Genomic DNA, 11,428 nt, shown 5'->3' on the forward strand with positions numbered 1-11,428 from the left:
CTGCTTCACCACTTCTGAAGGACCCCCCTGCAGGTGGGGAGCCAGGTTCTCGAACCTGTATCCTTAAGCAAGTCCCTGTGCTTTGTGCCAAGTGTGCTTAACCAGCTGCACTACTGCCCGACCCTCCTAATGTACTTTCTATGACCTAACTCAATCACTGTTTTTACTAAGAAACCTTTTCTTTTTTTTTATTTTGTTTTGTTTATTGTTGTAGTTATTATTGCCATTGTTACTGATGTCGTCGTTGTTGGACAGAACAAAGAGAAATGGAGAGAGGAGAGGAAGACAGGGGGAAAGAAAGACGCCTGCAGACCTGCTTCACCACCTGTGAAGCGACTCCCAGCAGGTGGGGAGCCAGGGCTCAAACTGGGATCCTTACACCAGTCCTTGCACTTTGTGCTTAACCATGGAACCGCCTAACTCCCTTAAGAAGCCTTTTCTTAGCCACCCACACAAATTTGATAAGTTCTTCCTTTGTATCTTCCTGTCATATCTGAATAACTTCTACAAAACTTTTGGTGTCAGGTTGCATGCAGGGGAGAGAACTTGGCCTGAGCCAACCTGGGCTGCTGCTTACTCAGCGATGCAGGAGAGGAACCAGGAACTCATGTGGCTGAGCAGGAACACAATGCAATCTCGTTTATTGATCAGATACATAGCCTTTTATGTATCTCTTAACCAGAAGTGGAAAATGGGGGAAGAAAATGACTAGGAGAGGGGGCAGAGCAATAAAAAAAGCATGAAGGTAGCAAGCTTCCATCTAATCAGTGGGGATTAAACCAATGCCCTACAAGCAGGGCAGGTCTCCAGCTGTTGCCAAGGTTCTAATCAGTGGGGATTAAACCAATACCCTGCAGGCAGGGCGGGTCTCAGGCAAAACAGTGGTTATGTAAATAGACCACAGTGTTAAGCAATGCAGGGGACCTGACGTGATGACCAACATTTGGGGACAATTTTTTGTGCTTTTGCCTCTAGTACCTAGCTTAGAGTTTTCTGAAAGCAAGGATGTTCTTATTTGTCAGTGGTATTTCATGTTTCCAATTGAATACTAACAAAAATGTAGATAACCTGGTATTAATTAAACCCCCTACATTTTCCATTATAACTAAGTTCATTATCTCCCTGACAAAGAAACTGATCATAATTGTTCCACTTTCTTGTGCTTGTGCCCTTGGATTTACTTTGTAATGTACTTTTCTGCTTGTGTAAGTTTAACATACCCTTCTAGGTCCAGTACATATCTTATTTGTGCTCCTAGGTGGTTAAATCTTCAGTTTATCATTCTTTCTTTGCAAACTCTAAAGCATTTATTTATAGATTTGGTGGATTTAAAAAAAAAATTAATGTCCCGATCCGGAGGCGGGGCTACAAAGTAGCAGTAGCTGTTTCTCTCCTCTCCTCTCCCAAGTCAATTAGGAATACCAAAGGAGACCACTTGGGAACTAAACAAGACAGGACTAGAATGACTTCACGAACCCACCAAGTCACTGGTGAGTTCACACACGTGGCTGGTTACAGTCCAGCAGTTTACCAGCTGAGATACCACCTTCAGTCTATTTCACCAACAAAAAGATGGCAGAAGGGAGGAGAGGACTCCCCTAAGACTCACCAAATGCAACTGTGTGTCTCCATATTGCTACTGCCCTCTAAATCTGGAGCAGCAGCAAGGAGGCCCTGTGCTGACACCAGGGGACAGAGAACTATCCAGGAAACTCAGGAGAAGATCTACACCTGGGCAGCCAAGTGGTGGGGCTGTGAGAGTCTCTTTGCATAACCACTGGATTATCTCTGTCCCACCCTGCTTTATCTTGTGGTCAGGAGTCAGTGATTAAGCTAAAAAGCCTACTTATAGGAAATGGCTAGGAAAGGGATGGAGAAAAAGAAAGAGTGGGCTAATGCTAGAAACCCTCTTAGCAACTATTGTGAAGGTTTTAACCAGTGGGATTAATTAATACCCTGAAGGCAGGGCGGGTCTCGAGGTAGAAAGAAGATAGATTAGGCAAAACAATGATTATATAAATAGGCCATAGTGTCAGCAATGGAGGATGGAGCTGGAGGGGCTGCTCAACATATGTGCACTAAACCAGGTATACTATCACCTGGCCCCTCAATGTTTTTTTTTTAAAGCAGGTGCTGAGGCTGGGGATGTGGCTCAGTGGTAGCACTAGGAGAAGGTAAAGGCTAGAGAGTGCCATGAACTCCAGTTCCACTAGGACCCTGAATTTTTTGTGACCATGAAACTTTGTTTTCCCCTTCACTGAAAAGAAAGAGGTTTCAGGAAAACCTGAGGAACTCAGGTCTAAATATATTTCCCTTATCTGAGAGGTAAGGGTAAGAAGGTAGGACACCCAGAAGTTATAATAGGTATGGGCATGGCTTAGAAAAGAAGTAAAGGGGAGTCGGGCTGTAGCTCAGCGGGTTAAGTGCAGGTGGCACAAAGCACAAGGACTGGCATAAGGATCCCGGTTCGAGCCCTGGCTCCCCACCTGCAGGGGAGTCACTTCACAGGCGGTGAAGCAGGTCTGCAGGTGTCTATCTTTCTCTCCCCTTCTCTGTCTTCCCCTCCTCTCTCCATTTCTCTCTGTCCTATCCAACAACGACGACATCAATAACTACAACAATAAAACAATAAGGGCAACAAAAGGGAATAAATAAATAAATATAAAATTAAATTTAAAAAAAATAAAAATAAATAAAAAAAGAAGTAAAGGCAGAAACTTAGAAGTTGATATAGGATCCCAAGTTCTAGCCTCAGCACCGCAAATGTAGAAGTGATGTTCTGGTTTTCTCTTTTTCTAAGAAAGGAAGGGTGGAAGGGAGGAAGGGAGGAAGGGAGGAAGGAAGGAAGGGAGGAAAGAAGGAAGGAAGGAAGGAAGGAAGGAAGGAAGGAAGGAAGGAAGGAAGAGAGGAAGGGAGGAAGAAAGGCTGGTTGGTTAGAACTAACACAGACAGGGGAGTCCGGCGGTAGCACAGCAGGTTAAGTGAACATGGCACAAAGTGCAAGGACCAGTGTAAGGATCCTGGTTCAAGCCCCCAGCTCTCCACCTGCAGGGGAGTCACTTCACAGGTAGTGAAGCAAGTCTGCAGGTGTCTATCTTTCTCCCCCTCTCTGTCTTCCCCTCCTTTCTCCATTTCTCTCTGTCCTATCCAACAACAATGACATCAATAATAACTACAACAATAAAACAATGACAACAAAAGGGAATAAATAAATAAATAAATAAATAAGAACTACATAGATGATCCAACAAAGGATAACAAATGGAATAAGCCAATAAAATAAGAAAACTCAATCCTTACAACTTTCCCAGAAACTCTAGATCTTTTTTGTCCTATTACTAATCTTACATTACAAACAGAACTTCAAAGTAGGTGTTACAAGATATCATAGTAAAGTAGTGTCAAAATTCTAAACTCGACTATCTCTGAATTCAGCTAATGTTTCCTACCCCTGTAGAGCTGTAACTGAAGGAAAGATATGATTCTGAGCATGTACAAATTACTATTGTCATGTTTATTCATTGTTTCAGCATTTGAGTTTTGGCCAGTAGTTTACCATAACACATCATTGAGATAAATTCCTCCCACTTGTGAATAGTACAAACAATATATATGTAGAAAAAAGTCTGCAACTCTGGATACAGAGAAGATGAACTTGCAAAGGTTTTAAATCAGCAGTGGAAGCAATTTAAAATGAATCCTTCAATTTGTGAGCTGTGGAGAGTTCTCTGGCTCCCTTCCAGTCTGTTAACATTCCAACCTCTAGTTAATACTGAATGGAGAGACTGAACACAACAGCTATTAAGACCAGGACCAAATGGCTACCTAAAGAAAAATCTTAAATTCCTTATTTACATTTCCTTACACCTTTGTTTGTTTTAGAGATTTTATCACCTTGCCTCAGTCAGGAAGTTAGGAATTACCATCCTTCCATCAAAGACAAAAGTCCTGCTACTTCAATAGTTACTTTATGGTAAACTCTTCTTCTATTGAGAACAGCCTGATTATTACAATTGTTTAAATAGGAACCTGTCCTTGGGGGTTAGGGGCAGGGTAGTGAAGTAGACTAATCACATAGGAAGTAGGACTTTTTCACAAAGCTGGTTTATGTTTGTTTTGTTTTATTTTATTTTATTTTGCATGCTTGAGGATATACAAAACACACACATCACTTCCTCCATATGTTGTGATTATTGTTTAAATCCATGCATAAATGCCTCTACTGGATCCCTGATTAAATGTTGTAATATGATTAAAGAACTTCTTTGGGTAGAGAACTTTCTTCTCTACCCAGTCAATAGCAAGGCACATTTCACACAAAATTCTGGAAATAACACTGGGAAGCATGTCTGAGAACAGTGATGGAAAGAAAGTACACCTTTGGCCTTCTCTTGTGGCTAACTATATGTAAGTTGCCCTTGTTTCCTCTGCATTCCTGCTCAGTACCTCATGTTTGGTTTCAACAGTATTTTTCCCACTGACCTATCTTTTCTGTTTGAGCTTTTTTAACCAGAATACTTCATACAGTTAAAGCAGCATAAATTTTAGCTTAAACTTCATGGTATCAGATTTTAAGTTCAGTAAATATAATTTTGGCATAGTGATGATTAACTTAGGAAACTTTATATTGCAAAAACATAGTTTAACCTTTCATAGTATCTTATATTTTGCATGTAAGTAAAATCTTATTAAGAAAATACTGATTGTTGGGAGTCGGGCGGTAGCACAGCGGGTTAAGCGCAAGTGGCATGAAGTTCAACGACCAGACTAAGGATCCTGGTTCAAGCCCCCGGCTCCCCACCTGCAGGGGAGTCACTTCACAGACGGTGTCTTATCTTTCTCTCCCCCTCTCTGTCTTCCCGTCCTCTCTCCATTTCTCTCTGTCCTATCTAACAACAATGATATCAATAACAACAACAATAAAAAACAACAAGGGCAACAAAAGGGAAAATAAATAAATATAAAATAATTTTTAAAAATTAAAAAAAAAAGAAAATACTGATTGTTATACCTCATTAAAAAGTTGTGGTTTCCAATGTGTCCTGGAGCTCAGCTTCCCCAGAGACCCACCCTACTAGGGAAAGAGAGAGGCAGACTGGGAGTATGGACCCACCAGTCAACGCCCATGTTCAACGGGGAAGCAATTACAGAAGCCAGACCTTCTACCTTCTGCAACCCTCAATGACCCTGGGTCCATGCTCCCAGAGGGATAGAGAATGGGAAAGCTACTAGGGGAGGGGGTGGGATATGGAGATTTGGCGGTGGGAATTGTGTGGAGTTGTACCCCTCCTACCCTATGGTTTTGTTAATTAATCCTTTCTTAAATAAAATTTTTTTTTAATTTTATTATTTATTTATTTATTCCCTTTTGTTGCCCTTGTTGTTTTATTGTTGTAGTTATTATTGTTGTTGTTGTTGTTGGATAGGAAAGAGAGAAATGGAGAGAGGAGGGGAAGACAGAGGGGGAGAGAAAGACAGACACCTGCAGACCTGCTTCACCGCTTGTGAAGCAACTCTCCTGCAGGTGGGGAGCCGGGGCTTGAACCTGGATCCTTACTCCGGTCCTTGTGCTTTGCGCCACCTGCGCTTAACCCACTGCGCTACAGCCCGACTCCCAAATAAAAAATTTTTTAAAAAAAAGTTGTGTTTTTTTTTTTTTCTTTTCATCTTTATAAAACTTAATTCTAGATTCCGTTAGGGTTTTAAAATTTTAAGTAAAATCCTGACCTCTAGTGGTTAAATTGAATTAACTCATTATCTGAAAAATGAACATTTGCATCAGTTACTATAACCTCCATGAGTTGATATAATAGACAATATATTAAAAAACTTATAAATTGATGTAAATGGCATCCAATTAAAATTACTTGTCGAGGCAAAAAATAAGGAGTTGAAGCAAGGCATTTAATCTTTTTTTAATTTTATTTATTTTCCCTTTTGTTGCCCTTGTCTTTTTATTGTTGTAGTTATTATTGTTGTTATTGATGTCATCGTTTTTAGGACAGAGAGAAATGGGGAGAGTAGGGGAAGACAGAAGAGGAGAGAAAGATAGACACCTGCAGACCAGCTTCACCGCCTGTGCAGCGACTCCCCTGCAGGTAGGGAGCTGGGGCTCGAACCAAGATCCTTACGCCAGTCCTTGCGCTTTGCGCCACATGTGCTTAACCCACTGAGCTACCACCCAACTCCCAAGGCATTTATTCTTTTGCAAAAGGGTGTGCTGTCAATAGTTGCAGTCAGGCAGCAGCGCACCCTTTACTCTTCTACCATCCTTTATACCTGACTCAGAACTGTCTCCTCCACCCCTGGGCTGAGCTCACAATCTCCCAATGGTCTAAATAAGGAAAGGAGGAAGAGTCTGAGGGTCTCTGCTGGAGGATTAGCAAGCACTGCAATGAACTATTATCTGACCTAAACAATACAAACTACTGGCCACAGAGAGTCATAGAAAACAATTTATTTATTTGTTTAGTACAAAAAAGAATTTTTTTGTACTAAACAGCTGTTCTCTTCATGTTCTTCTGAAGGGAAGACCTAACCATCTCTCACAAAAATATCTGAGAAGTGGAGAAGCAATTACAGTAGCCACAACTCCCATCTTATGAACATCAAAAACAAATTTGGTCCATACCCCCAGAAGGGAAGAAACATTAGAGGAAGATGACCAGAGGGTTCTGTACTCCAATTCCTGAGAAGAGAGAAGAGGGGAAAAGGAAGGAATATTCAGAAGTAGTAATAGGTGTATGTGTAGGTGTGACTTAGAAAGGAAGCAAAGGTGGGACCAAAGAAAAAATGGGCAAAAACATAGATAAGATAGATGACAGATAGCTAGACCAATTATTATAGAAATAATAGTAAACCGTATCTGTTACCTTGGAAGAGCCACTGCAGTTTCTAATAGAGAGAATGGGAACACAGAACTCTGGTAGTGGGAATAGTGTGGAATTGTACCCCTGTTATCTTGTAATTTGATAAACCAATATTAAATCACTAATAAAAAATATGGGGGGTGGGCAGTAGCACAGCGAGTTAAGCACACATGGCATCAAGCACAAGGACCGGCTCAAGGATCCCAGTTTGAGCCTCCAGCTCCCCACCTGCAGGTGTCTTTCTCTACCCCTCTCTGTCTTCCCCTCCTCTCTAGATTTCGCTCTGTCCTATCCAACAACAGCAGCAATAGCACAATAGCAACATCAACAAGGGCAACAAAATGGGAAAAATGGCCTCCAGGGAGCAGTGGATTATTAGTGCAGGCACTGAGCCTCAGCAATAACCCTGGAGGCAATATATACATATTTTTTTCATATATATATATATATATATATATGGAAAAATATCAATCTTAAATATGAACCAGCATCCAGGTCCAATCTAACAACTAGAGGAAATAAAGTAGATACCCATGTTAAACAGTACTTATATAGAAAGTAGGTAAATTTGTGAATTTATAAATTCACCAAGTTGATTTAATTAGGAATCCTTCATATAGAAAGTTAGGTGATTTAAGTGATTAAGAGCAAACCTTCCCCCACACCTATGGACATCTCATCTTTGACAAAGGAGCTCAGACTATTAAATGGGGAAAGCAGAGTCTCTTCAACAAATGGTGTTGCAAACAATGGGTTGAAACATACAGAAGAATGAAACTGAAACACTGTATTTCACCAAATACAAAAGTAAATTCCAAGTGGATCAAGGACTTGTATGTTAGACCAGAAACTATCAGATACTTAGAAGAAAATATTGGCAGAACTCTTTTCCGCATAAATTTTAAAGACATCTTCAATGAAACGAATCCAATTACAAAGAAGACTAAGGCAAGTATAAACCTATGGGACTACATCAAATTAAAAAGCTTCTTCACAGCAAAAGAAACCACTACCCAAACCAAGAGACCCCTCACAGAATGGGAGAAGATCTTTACATGCCATACATCAGACAAGAGTTTAATAACCAACATACTTAAAGAGCTTGCCAAACTCAACAACAAGACAACAAATAACCCCATCCAAAAATGGGGGGAGGACATGGACAGAATATTCACCACCGAAGAGATCCAAAAGGCCTAGAAACATATGAAAAAATGCTCCAAGTCTCTGACTGTCAGAGAAATGCAAATAAAGACAACAATGAGATACCACTTCACTCCGGTGAGAATGTCATACATCAGAAAAGATAACAGCAGCAAATGCTGGAGAGAGTGTGGGGTCAAAGGAACCCTCCTACACTGCTGGTGGGAATGTCAATTGGTCCAACCTCTGTGGAGAACAGCTGGAGAACTCTCAGAAGGCTAGAAATGGACCTACCCTATGACCCTGCAATTCCTCTCCTGGGGATAGATCCTAAGGAACCCAACACATCCATCCAAAAAGATCTGTGTACACATATGTTCTTGGCAGCACAATTTGTAATAGCCAAAACCTGGAAGCAACCCAGGTGTCCAACAACAGATGAGTGGCTGAACAAGTTGTGGTCTACATACACAATGGAATACTACTCTGCTGTAAAAAATGGTGACTTCACCGTTTTCAGCCGATCTTGGATGGACCTTGAAAAAATCATGTTGAGTGAAATAAGTCAGAAACAGAAGGATGAATATGGGATGATCTCACTCTCAGGCAGAAGTTGAAAAACAAGATCAGAAAAGAAAACACAAGTAGAACCTGAAATGGAATTGGCGTATTGGACCAAAGTAAAAGACTCTGGGGTAGGTGGGTGGGGAGAATACAGGTCCAGGAAGGATTCAGAGGACCTAGTGGCGGTTGTATTGTTATATGGGAAACTGGGGATTGTTATGTATGTACAAACTATTGTACTTACTGTTGAATGTAAAACATTAATTCCCCAATAAAAAGTGAGAAAAAAAAAAAGAGCAAACCTTGGTAGCAGAGTGGGTTAAGCGCACTTGTCAGTTTGTGTGGATTTGGATCAGAAGTGCTCTTTCAAAATCTACACACAAAAGACCCAATTATAGTTGTTTTTTTTTTCAACAGGAGATATGAGAAATGTGGAACAATAGAGAAATGCCATAGATTAAAAGTACCGGGGGTCGGGTGATAGCGAAGTGGGTTAAGTGAACGTGGCGCCAAGCATAAGGACCGGCATAAGGATCCTGGTTTGAGCCCCGGGCTCCCCACCTGCAGGAGAGTCGCTTCACAGGCAGTGAAGCAAGTCTGCAGGTGTCTATCTTTCTCTCCCCCTCTCTGTCTTCCCCTCCTCTCTCCATTTCTCTCGGTCCTATCCAACAACTAATGACATCAACAATAATAACCACAACAAGGCTACAACAAGGGCAACAAAAGGGGGAAAAATGGCCTCCAGGAGCAGTGGATTCATGGTGGAGGCACTAAGCCCCAGCAATAACTCCGGAGGCAGAATAATAATAATAATAATAATAATAATAATAATAATATAATAATAATATAGGGAGTCGGGCGGTAGCGCAGCAAGTTAATCACACGTGGCCGGAAGCGCAAGGACTGGCTTAAGGATCCTGGTTCCAGCCCCGGCTCCACAACTGCAGGGAAGTCGCTTCACAGGCTGTGAAGCAGGTCTGCAGGTGTCTATCTTTCTCTCCCCCTCTCTGTCTTCCCCTCCTCTCTCCATTTCTCTCTGTCCTATCCAACAACAGCGATATCAATAGCAACAACAATTACAGCAACAATAAAAAGTCAGTAAGGGCAACAAAAGGGAAAATAAATTAAATAAATAAATAAATAAATAAATAAAAGTACTTAAAGGGCATGCAAACAAATGGAATGTGTGGACCTTAATGTGGACATTTTTTATATTTAACTAAGAAATATAAATTCTGCCCAGGTTTGAGCCCACTACATTGACAGAGGCTTCTGTACTGTGGTCTCTTGCATACTCTTCTTTTTCATTCCTTTTTGTCTCTATCTGAAAAAAATCATCTTGGAGCAGTAAAGCACTGGTGAAGAAAAAGGAAAAACGGGATTAGTCTGTAGCGCAGCAGGTTAAGCGCATGTGGCACAAAGCACAGAGACAGGTGGAAGGATCACACTTCCAGCCCCAGGCTCCCCACCTGCAGGGGAGTCACTTCACAGGTGGTGAAGCAGCTCTGCAGGTGTCTATCTTTCTCTCCCCTCTCTGTCTTCCCTTCCTCTCTCAATTTCTCTCTATCCTACCCAACAACAATGACAGTAATAACCACAACAACAATAAAACAACAAATGGGCGGGGGGGGGGGGGGAATAACCTCCAGGAGTAGTGGATTCATGGTGCAGGCACCAAGCGCCAGCAACAAAGATGTCGTCGTTGCTGGATAGGACAGAGAGAAATGGAGAGAGGAGGGGAGACAAAGAGGGGGAGAGAAAGAGAGACACCTTCAGACAGGCGTAACCGCCTCTGAAGCCACTCCCCTGGATGGGGAGTTTGAACCGGAATTTTTACATGGATCCTTGTGTTTCATGCCACATGCGCTTAACCCGCTGCGCTACCACCCAACTCTCGAGGATTCATTCTTTTATAAGAGACACCAAAGCTCACTTATCTCACTCACTCAGCTCCTGTCCTCCCTCTGTTATGTGAAGATATAGTGAAAAGGCAGTTGACTTGCTAGTCAGGAAGAGAACTCCCAACAGACGCCAAAACAACAAGCACTTCAGGAGCCTGGTGGTGTGGTGATGGAGTACATGGTTAAGCACAACTATTACAATGTACAAAGTCCCAGGTTTGAGCCCCTGGTCCCCACCTGCAAAGGAAGAGTTTTGCAAGTGGTGTAGCAGTGCTGTAGGTTTCTCTCTGTCTCTCTCCTTCTCCATCTCCCTCTTCCCTCTTGATTTCTGGCTGACTCCATGTAATAGTTAAAACAAAACAAAAAACACTTTGGACTTCCTAGTTTCTAGAACAAATCTGTTTTTTAAGATACCCAGTCTGAGTTTTTTAATAGTACTCTGAGCAGAATAAAACATTTAAAAAAATGAATGACTAGGAATAAATTCAACTAAGGAGGTAGAAACTGTTACACTGACAAATATAAAATATTGCTGAAAGAATCTGGAGATCCAAATAAAAGGAAAAATAGCCTGCTCATGGATTTGAAAATGTAATCTTTTAAGAAAACAATACTTGTTGAAGAGATCTACATTGCAATTTCTTTTTTTTTTTAATTTATTTCTTTACTGGGGAATTAATGTTTTACATTCAACAGTAAATACAATAGTTTGTACATGCATAACAATCCCCAGTTTCCCATTTAACAATACAACCCCCACTAGGTCCTCTGAATCCTTCCTGGACCTGTATTCTCCCCACCCACCCACCCCAGAGTCTTTTACTTTGGTCCAATACACCAATTCCATTTCAGGTTCTACTTGTGTTTTCTTTTCTGATCTTGTTTTTCAACTTCTGCCTGAGAGTGAGATCATCCCATATTCATCCTTCTGTTTCTGACTTATTTCACTCA

The sequence above is a fragment of the Erinaceus europaeus genome, chromosome 7 (genome assembly GCF_950295315.1).
Source record: "Erinaceus europaeus chromosome 7, mEriEur2.1, whole genome shotgun sequence".
Classification (NCBI taxonomy): domain Eukaryota; kingdom Metazoa; phylum Chordata; class Mammalia; order Eulipotyphla; family Erinaceidae; genus Erinaceus; species Erinaceus europaeus.